This window comes from Ursus arctos, unplaced genomic scaffold (genome assembly GCF_023065955.2).
Source record: "Ursus arctos isolate Adak ecotype North America unplaced genomic scaffold, UrsArc2.0 scaffold_9, whole genome shotgun sequence".
NCBI classification, from domain to species: Eukaryota; Metazoa; Chordata; class Mammalia; order Carnivora; family Ursidae; genus Ursus; species Ursus arctos.
This window is the reverse complement of record NW_026623111.1, coordinates 39,658,675-39,671,208: the sequence shown is the minus strand read 5'-3', so window position 1 is coordinate 39,671,208 and position 12,534 is coordinate 39,658,675. Positions and strand designations below refer to the sequence as shown.

The 12,534-nt window shown below is 44.0% G+C and overlaps 1 protein-coding gene across 1 annotated transcript in view; it reads left to right on the top strand.

The window, feature by feature from the left end:
* USP46 (ubiquitin specific peptidase 46) overlaps window positions 1–12,234 on the top strand; it is a 158,491-nt gene extending 146,257 nt beyond the window's left edge. The window contains exon 11 of the mRNA XM_044387728.3: window positions 10,977–12,234. The gene's annotated coding sequence lies outside the window, so the exon portion shown is untranslated. The remainder of the gene's footprint in view (window positions 1–10,976) is intronic.
* Window positions 12,235–12,534: the final 300 nt, after the last annotated feature.

Sequence of the window (12,534 nt, the reverse complement as noted above, 5' to 3'; positions counted from 1 at the left end):
AGCAGGTCAGTGGGTTGGAGGTCGGGGAGGTTGGACCACAGAGTGGCCGCAGGAGCAGATCTCGGAGCGAGGGAACTAATCTGCATCTGGATGATAGAGGTGATTTCATGAACCTATGTAGTTTTCAAAACTTATATAGCTGTACATAAAAAAGTTAATTTTACTCGAAGTTAAAAAATAATTCCAAGAATTATTCTCCCAAATTCTCTAAGTAAAGCCCTTTAGGTATAAGACCAGAAGCACTGGCTGTGATTACTGGAACACTCTGATAGAAACAAATACAGCAAAAGCCTAGGACGTTCTGAGGGAACTCTACCTCCAAAGGATCTCTAAGACCGGCTGGTGACAATCCAACCCCTAATCCCTAAGCCCACTCCATATTTTACCGTAGATGGGAAATTCCAGCCACAGCCCCCAGCGCTTCAGCTTTAGCCCTTCTAGTTCAAGGACTAGAAGCACGAGCACCAGTCTGCCTTTGCCATAAGTGGCAATGCTAAGGACCAAAGACAATAGAAAAGTAAGTGAGTAAGCAATTACTAACTAGGGAAACCCCTGGGACTGGAGGAATGTAAAGTAGATACAAGCACTCTGCTGAGTGTGGGCCAACTTGAAGCCTTTACACCAGGTGTTAAGCTAAGATCTGAACCGCATCTTCATCTTCCTTGGCGTTTCCAAGTTTTCTCAAATTTCTACTGGATTTAAAAGGTCACCATTGGAACCGGGTTTATGCAGAAGAAAAGTCTTTAATCAGTTTAGGATTTTGAAGGCAGAATCTTTTTTTTTTTTCTGTTAAAGAGGAAGAGCTATTTGCAGTTGATGTTCATGGCTGTTCTCTTTGCAGTTCTCCTATTTTTATGAATTTTTAATCTATTACTTAGTGATCTTTCAATATAGTTGGCCTGAGGTGATACAGGCCAGCTTTTCCAGAGAACAAGAGTTCTTGAACTTGTGCTAACCCAGATCGTGTTTTTGGCTGATAGCCACTTACTTGGGCAAATAAGAAGTCGCTAGAAAGATGGATTATGAAGGAAACAGCCAGGGGAGAGAAACGTTCAGACCGCCTGTGGTTGCTGTAACCTGAAATCATCTTTACCCCGAGGGTTGCTCTGAGGGTGGAGCTCCTTCCAGGCTGACAGATGATGCGGGCAGATGTCAAGTGTTCGGCCATCCACCTCAGGTGAAGCTCAGCGCAGTTGCGGGCAACCATGACCTTGGCTTCTGCTCTCAGATGAAGACATATGAAATATGATGACTTGAGAACATTTTCAACTTTGAAAAGCTGTTTTCTGGTAAAAGGATAAATTTTGCAATAGGAATAGCACTGCACTGGAAGGGAACGGTTGCAGTAATTATTCTGCCCTGGCAGCTGAACTTGTGGAAAGTTCTCACAGTGGAATGGCTCCCACCAGCAGCAACACCGATTCAGCCAGTGTTGAGATAAGCAACAGTTCAGCTGCAGGGCAGTCCTTCTGCTACGTTGTCTACTCTCCCTGAGAGCGGATGCTACATGTTGTGGGGAAGATGCCCCTCATTTCAAGATAAAGGCATTGTGCTTGCTTGAGGCTTCCCAGAAGTTACTGGGGTGGTTTTAGCTTTCGCTGATGCAGAATGGCCACTCGTACCGTGCCTGAACCCACGAGGTCAATGGTCCTTGGTCTTTTGCTTGGAGGAACAGGAACTACCCCAGTCTCAGCTGGGGAGGCCTAATGCTCACAGACCATTGTGTCCAGGAGCAAATTCACTTGAGGACATGGTCCTAATCGTGTGCAGAGAGCAGCGGTGTTCTGGCGGTCCTCACGCTAGCTCACTTCACATCTTCTTTTCATGTAGCACTTCCTTGCAGAGCCTAAGTCAATGTGAAAAGCAAGAGGTCTGCACAGAGTAGTGACCGTCAAAGACAGAGAAACTGCATTTCGCGCAGACTATGTGTGGGAAGCAATCGGATGATGAGTGCCAGCGCAGGGCATCTGTATGGCCCTCAAACAAACCCTAAATCATTCACAAGAGTTATTGCAACGCAGTTGATTGAATTGCTTTCATGCCGTAAAAATGGAATGAGCGTTTATACAGCAAATCTCTTTTCTTGCTATATAATTTTAATTACATTTTATGTCATCAGAGGTTACAGCTGCACAATACGCGAGTGTTAGTAGTGTCGTCACCCGCACGCGCATACACCTTCCTTTCGCAGGTGTATTGGCAATTCTGGGATACACATGTGATTGTGGGTGTGCGTGAGTGTCGCATTTTTCTTCCATCCTCATATGAAGGGGATCTCAAACTTCTCACTATTATGCAGCTGCTCACTTAATGAAAAATGCAGCTGCCATGAGCAGGGGCACGTTGGGTTAGTTGACTAGCTCTTCTTGGCTAAATTAATTGAATTAGATGTTTAAATAGAGGTAATTTTCTCTTCACCAGACAAAATGATCAGATCTGAATCTAATGTCTTTCAATAAGTAAAAGAAACTTTAAAAAAAAAAAAGGAGGAAATGGCCTTTGCTATTTTAGAAATACTTCAATTGTATCTTGATAATCTTAAGCCAAAGAAAATGTATTCTTTTATATTTTGTAAGAGTCTGTATTTTTTCCTTTTTTTTTTTTTTAAAGATTTTATTTATTTATGTGACAGAGAGACAGCCAGCGAGAGAGGGAACACAGCAGGGGAGAGGGAGAGGAAGAAGCAGGCTCCCAGCCGAGGAGCCCGATGTGGGACTCGAACCCGGAATGCCGGGATCACGCCCTGAGCCGAAGGCAGCCGCTTAACGACTGCGCTACCCAGACGCCCCTGTATTTTTTTCCTTTAATTGAACTTTTAAATAGGCAGGTAAATTAGCATAAGGTTATTCTAAGAGGAAAAATTGTTTTTTTAAAAGATTTTATTTATTTACTTGACAGAGAGAACACAAGCAGGGGGAGGGAGAGAGGGAAAAGCAGGCTCCCTGCTGAGCTGGGACCCCAATGCGGGCCTCGATCCCAGGACCCTGAGATCATGACCTGAGCCCAAGGCAGAGGCTTAACTGATTGAGCCACCCAGGTGCTCCAAGAGGAAAAATTATTGAGTAAGTATACACTTAGCAAAATAGAAATTCGTTTTGGGGTCATAGTATCTCTAGTTTTTTTATGTCTATGGTTTACTTGAAAAGTGTGTGGGGAAGTGAAAATAATTTCCCTTTTATACGTCTCAGCTGAACTGAGATTTTTGTGAACAGTTAAGATTGAAAGAGGTGATCAGATAATGCTAACGAGATAAAAAAAATATACAGTGGTTAGATGGATTGTCCATAAAATTTTCATCTTTCATTTCATAGACAGGTGATGTCTAAGTTTGAACAACAGAAATTATAAGGGATTATAAATCTTAATTGATAAGTAAGATTTAAAATATGAAAGATTAAAAGCAATCCAGGTATTACAAAAAGAAAAGAAGTAATGTCAACTATTATTTCTTTGGATTTGTATTATTGAAACCATCATCTTGGAAATTTGCATAAGTTGTCTAATACAAGACAGCAATGTGGCAGAATATGAACCCTCACTGCTACAATAATTCTTGCCTTTAAAATCTTATATGGGGCTCCTGGGTGGCACAGCGGTTGAGCGTCTGCCTTCGGCTCAAGGTGTGATCCCGGCGTTGTGGGATCGAGCCCCACTTCAGGCTCCTCCGCTATGAGCCTGCTTCTTCCTCTCCCACTCCCCCTGCTTGTGTTCCCTCTCTCGCTGGCTGTCTCTATCTCTGTCGAATAAATAAATAAAATCTTAAAAAAAAAATTAAAAAAAAATAAAATCTTATATGATATTATAACTTTCAGAATATCATTCAAGAGTGTGAAATCATCATACACTTTGACTTCATAAAATAAAAGTGCTCTAAGATCGCTTCATTAAAACACTGATCAAAAGGTCATCTCTTTATTATCTTAAACCAGGCACAAATACTCACATCCTTCTCGTTGCTGTTGTTGTTTGAATAATGGAAGCTAAGTCTGATAACAGCTCAAACTCTTTGAGGTAATGGGTGGACTACTTACAATCAGGGAGGTCGTGAAAGGGTCGTGAAAGTCTTTTTTTTTTTTAATTATTTTACTTAACATTTGATTATGAAAATTTTTTAAAATAGAGAAAATGTCAAAGAATTTTACAGTGATCCCCCACATAGCCACCACTTGGATTCTACAATTAACACCTTAGGATGCTGGATTTATCTACTTCTATCCATCCAGCTAATCCCCTCCCCATCTGGCAATCCATTTTATTTTTTGACGCATTTCAAGGAAGTTGCAGACATCAGTATTCTTCCTCTCAAGTACTTCAGAATGCATAACATTAACTAGAGCTGTGAAAAATCTTTTAATAGCAAAAGACTTAAAGATCATATTGTCTGGAGAGGAAAATAACATCCTTGGATCCTTGAAAAAAATGATAAAGTTATAATTTGGACACTTGGATGAATTTCAGTATTTTATAGATAAAGCTCAGAAAAATAGAGACAAACTGATGATACAGTTTATTTATTTATTAATTTTTTTAAAAGATTTTATTTATTTATTTATTTATTTTAGAGAGAGAGCGCACACACACATGAACGTGGGGGTGGGAGGCTGAGGGAGAGTCTTAAGCAGCCTCCACGCTGGACACAGAGCCTGACGTGGGGCTCGATCTCATAACCCTGACATCACGACCTGAGCCAAAACCACCTGTGCTACTCAGGCGCCTCTGATGACACAGTTTGTGACAAAAAAATCCTCTAAACTCCTAAACTTTCACCAACAGGAAGAAGGCTTCCAAAGTTGTTCATCCCCCAAGGTGCATTTTCTCCAAAGCCCAGCTCCAATATGGTGGCAGAGGTCTGCTCTCTCTCTCACTTTCACATAGTTTCTTCCTTGTTAAATGTGGCCAAATCCTGACAAAGCCAGGGGAACTAAAAGAGAGGTTTCTATCTGAAAAGGCAGAAAATCATTAACTGATGTGGCTGTTGCCTCAGCATTCTGGATAATCTGTTAACCAGCTAATGAACTCCCAAGAAAGTGAGAGGCTGCTCCAGGCTCGTTCTAGTAATTTCTAAGAATCCAAGCTCCGGAGAAGGTAGTGCTCTTAGCTCCTGCACTGCCCAAATGTAATGAAGATGTGGCCATGTGACAAGAATTTGTTGACTTGGCCTCTCTGTATTCTAAACACATCAGGACCATCTGCATGTAGGCGAAAATATTTAATAAGCTTTGAGAATGCTAAGAGGCAAGTCGTCTTAATGTCAGTTTTGCTAACCTGGTGTGTCACCTAACTGCATGCACAGAATTTTCTTAGGGGATTTAACATCCAATGAACTTCACAGAAATCTAATTTTCATTCCTAGAGTTCCATTCAGTAGTGAGCTGTGACCACCTCCATTTCCTGTTGAAGAGGGTGTCACCGAATGGGTGTTTATTGGGTTGCCTTTTGCTTCATTAAGCTCCCTTTAACATATCATGACCAAACTATTTGTAACTTGGAGAAATGGTTATCAGTTTCTTGGGTGGTCCAGGAGATATTTCCACAGATTTCTGCGTGGGAGGGTTAAAACGAAAGAAGTGATATCCTCATAAAATGTCTGTTTATTGACTTAGGTGTTTAAAGAAAAAGCAAAAGATTGAGTCGAGAGAGATGCGGGGAGAAAGGGCAAAAAGAAAGAAGAGAAAGGTAAAGCTCACCTGTAGTTTTTGTGTTTATACAAACACACACACACACACTTTCTGAAAACTTATGAGTTCTTCAGAAGTGACTTTGCAGGGATCTATTTCTGGAAACTCACGGAGCAGGGTAATAGTAGCCTAGTTCAGCACAAATAAGGTGGGTTGGGTGTGGGGGGTGCACGTCAGTCTACCATAGAATGATTCTTTTTTTTTTTTTTTTTAAGATTTTATTTATTGGGCACCTGGTGGCTTAGTCGAGGTTAAGCGTCTCCCTTCACCTCAGGTCATGATCCCAGGGTCCTGGGTTTGAGCCCTGCATCGGGCTCTCTGCTCAGCAGAGAGCCTGCTTCTCCCTCTGCCTCTGCCTGCTGCTCCCCCTGCTTGTGCTCTCTCTCTCCGTCTTTCTCTCTGTCGAATAAATATTTCTTTATTTGTCAGAGAGAGAGACAGAGACAGAGAGCACAAGCGGGGGGAGCAGCAGGCAAAGGGAGAAGCAGGCTCCCCAGTGAGCAGGGAGCCTAATGTGGGACTCGATCCCAGGACCCTGGGATCATGACCTGAGCTGAAGGCAGATGCTTAAACGACTGAGCCATGCAGATGTCCCCCATAGAACGATTCTTAGGAAATGTGAGGTCTGAAGTCAGACCACCGATTTAAAGCCTTACCCACCACCTGCCTACTGAATGATGTTGGGTGAAATAATTTGCCAAAACTCCTTGTCTATAAAATGAAGCTAGTATTGGTGCCTCCCTCACAGAACTGTAGCGAAGTTTAAATTAAATCATCCATGTATGGTAGATTTCCTTGGATGCCTGCTCAGTAGCTGTTCTCCATTTCTTCCTTGCTGACGGACCACAGCTGTCTGACGATGTGCAGAACCACAGGCTCAAGGGAGCTGACTAAGCTCTACCTCCCAGACCCCGCGAGGCAAGTGAAAATGATTGCTCTCCTTTAGCCAGAGCTAGACAGGAAGTGATTCCTTCTGTTGTTGCCTCTATGTTGTGATGTTGGGAGCTGTGGCAGCCATTCTGGAGCTGGGAGTTAGTTAGGGACAAAGTAACCCACGGAGAATGGCAGAGTAGAAAGGAGAGAAGAACCTGCGCGTCCAATGACATTGTTCAGCCGCTGAGTTATCCACACCGGAAGTTTCACCTCTGGGCTTTTTGTAATCTGAGACAATAGTCTTGTTGTTTAAGCCATTCTAAAGGGGGATCTCTCTATAACTTTGCAGCCGAAGCATTCCAAGGAGACACGACATTCAGGGCACAGTAACCCTGCAGTTACAAAGCACAGCCAGTGCAATGTGCGGCAGACTTGAGATGCAGCCTAGGGCCAGCTCCTTGGCCAGAGATCGTTTGTGTTGACTGTTGCTCGTTGCTGCTGTTGGCGTCAGTTCTCTCACTCTCTGGACTCTTGACCTTGTTGACTGGGCCTGTGGTACTGACTGGATTCTTCCCACCTGGGCTGACTTTACCTATAAACAGTCTTCCTGCAGTGTCACTGTTGGACCTCTTCCCCGTCCCCCAGCCCAGCATTCTACCCCTCACCTAGATACCTAGAGTTCCTTCCAGAACAGTCCTGCCCTCCTCCCAAGCCCATGCTGTCTGCACCGGCTTTGCCTGCTCCACTCACGTCTGAGCAAGACCAAAGGGCAGCATTACATTCTTGAACCACACGGGGAACTTCTTTCTGAACTAAGCATGAGTATGGGGGGCTAAGGACTGACCCCCTTGCCCCCAGGACTCATAGGCTCTAGAACGATGGTTCTCAACCCCGAGGGGACATTCGGCAACGTCCAGAGACATGTTGGTTGTTACAGCTGGGGGTGCTCCCCGCATCTGGTGGGTAGAGGCCGGGGAGACTGCTAAATAGCCCACACGCCAAAGATCCGCGCTCCCGGACACGCGCTCGTCTGATCCAAAATAGCAATCCTGCTGAGAAGCCCCGCTGTAAAAAAATGTGGAAATTTAAAAAGGCATCATGTTCCAGGGCTTTCTTAGCTTTGCGGCATCCCCGCCTCCTTTCTCCAGCAGCGGCGCCCCTACACCTTTCTGCTGAATTCCTCCTTTGTATTCTGTGTGGTTCAGACCCGAGAGGAGGCCTCCTGCGCTCGGATGTTACTTCTCTGCCGTGCTTCCTCTGGACCCTTCTGGTTTTTGAAAAAGGACTGTATGAATAATGAAAGCTTACTTTGGGGACAAGAGCTTTTGATCCTCGGACCGTTTCCTGCTTCCTGGAGAATTTTGCACACTTCTTCCTCCTCTCGGGCATAATTCTAAAACCATATAAGCCAGTCCTCGGTCAAAGTCTCTTCGTAATGTTAGTAGATTGTAGCCTTAGGAAACTAGACCGTATCTTAGATTGATACCACTCCTGTTAAGGTTCCAATTTGCAGTCTGCTCGGCTCTTGCAGAAACCTAACATCTTAACAGCGAGGGTGGCCTTCATCCATCATTTCGTGAAACTTTATTTTTGTAGAATTTCCTTTCAGGATGGTAGATTATCGTACATTCTGGGGCAAAAGGTGAGAGAGGAGAGTCCATCACTGATAGAAAAAGGAAATAGCGGGTCTGATCTTTACGGGGTAAAATGAAAGTTCGAATCAGGCCATTAAATTCTTTGGATTAACTCAGACCTCCAAGTTTATTGAGTGACCTCCAAGTCTTGAAACTTCTTAGCTATGAAAGATGAGAGGTTACTGACCCCCAAGCAAGGAGAAATACCAGCCTGTACCACGAAAGATGTTGGGGCTGTGGGACCAGGAAGTCAAAATTGGTGGCTTAAATTTTATGTTCCATAAAATGGGGAGCTCCTTCCATAACTATGACCTCAGATCTTACAGTGATTTAGAATTGCTCAAGGAGATTTCGCCCACACTGTGATTTCAATTGCTCCTCATCGCCATGACCCTGTGTGGTCGGCACTTCAAGTGTTATTATTACCACATTGGGCCTGGAGAAGAAATGAGAAGCTGTAAAGGCTATGTGACTTACTTAAGAAAAAACCAACTTAAAGTTGTATTAACTCACTGAGAGATACATGATTTTTGAATGTAACCAAATATTTCAGATCTTCCCCAGGACGGTTAAGATTTAAGACAATCTGGACTTTATCCCAATATGTTCCTTTATCAGATATCAAGTCCTAATTTTTTATTCAGAATATGGAGTCCCTGAAATGTTGACCTGGAGTGGCCAAGCAGGAATTTATTTATTTATCCTCCACTGAGGGATTTAGCCCCCTTTGATTATTTTGGATGTGTTATGTGTGAAGTTTTGTACGGGGGGCCGGAGAGGGAGAGAGACAACCATACGGAGGATAGTCTCCTAGAGGAGTCAGGTAAGCCACCAGCTGTCACGTAGGCAAAAGGGCTTGAAAGGGGCAGAAAGCCACAGTTTTGGAACCAGGGTGGAAGGAGCAATTCAGTTGTTTGTGAGAGAACAGGCAAGACTTTGGGGAAGAAGGTAGCTCATAAGTTGGGCCTTTAAAGAGCAAGGTCCAGGGCGCCTGGGTGGCTCAGTTGGATAAGCGACTCCCTCCGGCTCAGGTCATGATCCTGGAGTCCCAGGATCGAGTCCCACATCAGGCTCCTTGTTCAGCAGGGAGTCTGCTTCTCCCTTGACCCTCCCCCCTCTCGTGCTCTCTCTCTCAAAGAAATAAATAAAATCTTTTTTTTTTTTTAAAGAAAGAGCAAGATCCAGAAATCAGAGAAGATAAAGTACATTATAGAGAAGGAAGAAATACTCACTTTAGACTCTTAACATTCTGGGTGAAGCTTTAGGCACCTTTTGAAGTGTAGCATCAGCACGGGGCTCTCAATTCATTGCGCGACAGCATCGGAGGCTGTCCCTCTGCTGGCTTATTAACACAAGGGAAGCATTTTGTCTTTTTCCCTTCTCCGAAATGAACGTGCCATTTAGTTAAGGGCACAGACTAGATGGAACATTTACAAAGGCAAGTTATCTCATTTCTTATTTCAGTTTACAAGGTCAGTGCAGCCTCGTCACTGCCTTCTCCGCATCTTCTCCTTGCACAACTTGGCCAAAGGACATACAGATCGATGGAGGTATAGATAGCTATACATACAGACGAGGTAGAGATAGGCGTGTTAAGTTATCTATGGATACACGTTGTTTTTTCCTATGGACCAGGCACTATGAACATATAATTAATCTTCACAGATCTGTGAGTTCGGTGGAAATACTATTCCTATTTTATGGTTAAGGAGACTGAGATTCATTGAACGAGAGTCATATGTCCAAAATCACACAAATATGAAGTGAGACATACAGGGTCGAGAAGCATCTGTTTTGCTCAGAACCCCCTACTCTCTCTACTACACTCTCCTGCCTCTGACTAGTTGTGCGAAAGAGAATTCACACTGTGGCAGGATTGCTCGTTGTTCCACAGCTCTGTTCTCCTTTCTTCCTTCGAGCGAGAGAACCGCCTCCCTCCCACCGCCGTCAGTTTCCGCGGAGCACACGGCCTCCCAGTTGTGGCTTCCATCTCTAAGCTTGCCTCGTCGCTAGGCGTGACCTTGTGATTTGGTTCTCCCCAAGAGAACGGAAGCGAAGGTGACTGGGAGCTGTCTGGGCGTCACATCCTAAGAGGGGGGTTACCTGCTCTCTACTTTCATTTTTCCCTCTGTGGCCGGGAACGTGGGCACGGTGCTGGGGGTCTTCCTCAATACAGCAGACCAGCAAGCTGGAAAGAATGTGGGTACTTGGACAATTAGGTGGAGGGCAGCTTGGAGACCACCCACCTACCTCTGGGCAGTCAATGAAAGAGAAACTTCTATTCTTCTATTTAAGCCATTGTAATGTTTTGGTCTCCTAAATTATTCCCTAACTAATATAATTTCCCTGATGTAAGAACACTATTCAAAATCTCTTAGGGTGTCACAGCCATCCCATTCCAGATATATAAAAAAGGTCCAAGGTGATGGGTTACCATTTAAGACCCCTTGACAAAGGCCTATTTGCTTTCTGGTATCACCAGGCTTCATCCCTAAACCGTGTGCTCCTGGAGGTCCCTGTTGCTTTCAGGGCACACAGCCTTCAGCGGTCAGACCATGCCTTACACATACCTAACATCACATGGTAGGAGACTGTAATCACTCTTGCACCCCAACTGCTAATCTCAGAAGATGTGTGTTTTCCCATCATTGAGCAGAATGGCTCAGATCACCGTTACATTTCCCTGCAGCCTTCTAGTCAAATGTGTAGAGAAGGAAATGTGCCAAACAAAAGCAACCATTTTCATCCCCCCATTCCCTAATGTCACACTGATGGTATCATTTGTTCTCAGATCTCATGGACCTTGGCTTCTGAAGGATACCTGAGCAGATGAGATCCACTACCGGTTTGAACGAGGGCTTCTGAATTTTGCTTTAAAGCCCTAATGATCCCCTGTAGCCCTCACCAGGACACAGCAGAAGTCACACTCACGTAATGAAAGCAATAAGACTGCTACAGGAGGCCCAGTGGAAGGAGCTTTACGTGGAAAATGGAAGGTCCTGGATTGGCACTAACTGCTGATCTAGAAGACTATAAGCCATTCTAAAGGAAAGTCAGACAAGTTGCTTAAGAGTGACTTCTTCTAAGAAAATGCGTTGCTTGGTAGAGCTATCTGTAATTAAAATCTAGCTTGTGCGGCCCAATCATCTCGGGCCTGCTGCTTTGCTCTATTTCTTGTCCAGACCATACCTCTGGCCCTGAATGAGAAGCTGGCTGGTATACTCCCCTTCACTGGTCTCCAGGAGGTCAGCTTGAATGGATCGCAGCACATCTATCGTCTCTAGACAATTAGAAATTAAACTACAAAAGGAAAGATTCATTATCTTTGGGAGTTACGGATCCCAGTTGATCAGACTTCCTTGATCAACTGATGAAATCAACTAAAAAGGAATAAGGACATTTGTAATGATTTTGCATCTCTCAGGGCTATTCATAGAACCCATCCATGAATGTCTGGATTCAAAGCTCATGCACCTGGGGCTGGTTGGTAGGAGTACTTTTGCATAAAAGAGTATCATAATATTCAACACTGTCATCCACTAAGTTGGAAAGTCCTTCAGGACAAGAGTTATAATATGGTGACCTGGGACAGTCCTGCATAGTAGGTGTTTCATGAGATGTGTAGAGAACCAAGTACCACAGGCTTGACTTTTCCATTTGGTCTAAAGAGTTTTAGTCAAAATACCTTATTTTTAGAAATATTTAGAAATGAGGTGACAGAGTGAGGAAAATGGTACGGACTCAATGTCCAGGAATTCTCAATTCCATCCATATGTAAATCATTTAACAGCTTATAAATGATTTAGCAGCTGGTCACTGGCCCCAGAATAAATCTTTTAATAGGCAAGAAGCCTGGCTCTTTTTCACTGTTAGAAGATCCAGCCTGAAATTCATGTCATACTTTGAGCTGTCTAATTTTGTTCACTAGCATAAAGATTCTTAACATGATTCAATTAAAAAAAAAAATCACTACTGTTTTCTTGCCTTCTGTGACAGAGACTGCTAGCTGTTCCTGAGACCCATTTTCTCCTGCCTTAGTAGACAATGTCAGGGTGCTGGCTGGACACATGACTGCCCAGTACAAATATGCCATTTCCCAGCCACCTTTGCCGTTGGGTGTGGCTATCTCCCTAAATTCTGGTGAAGGGGTTGTAATTGATTGTGTAACAGTTAGGAATTGTCATTAAATACCGGTGGGAGAGAGTATCTCTTCTGTTCCTTTCCTCCTTTCTGCTGGTTGGAATGTAGACTTAAGGAAGAGCCATCCTGGATGCCTGTTGGAGAGCCCGAGTGCCCGCCATTGTGGAGCTGTCCCACTGGTCCTGAATGGTTTCAGGCTTCTTAATACC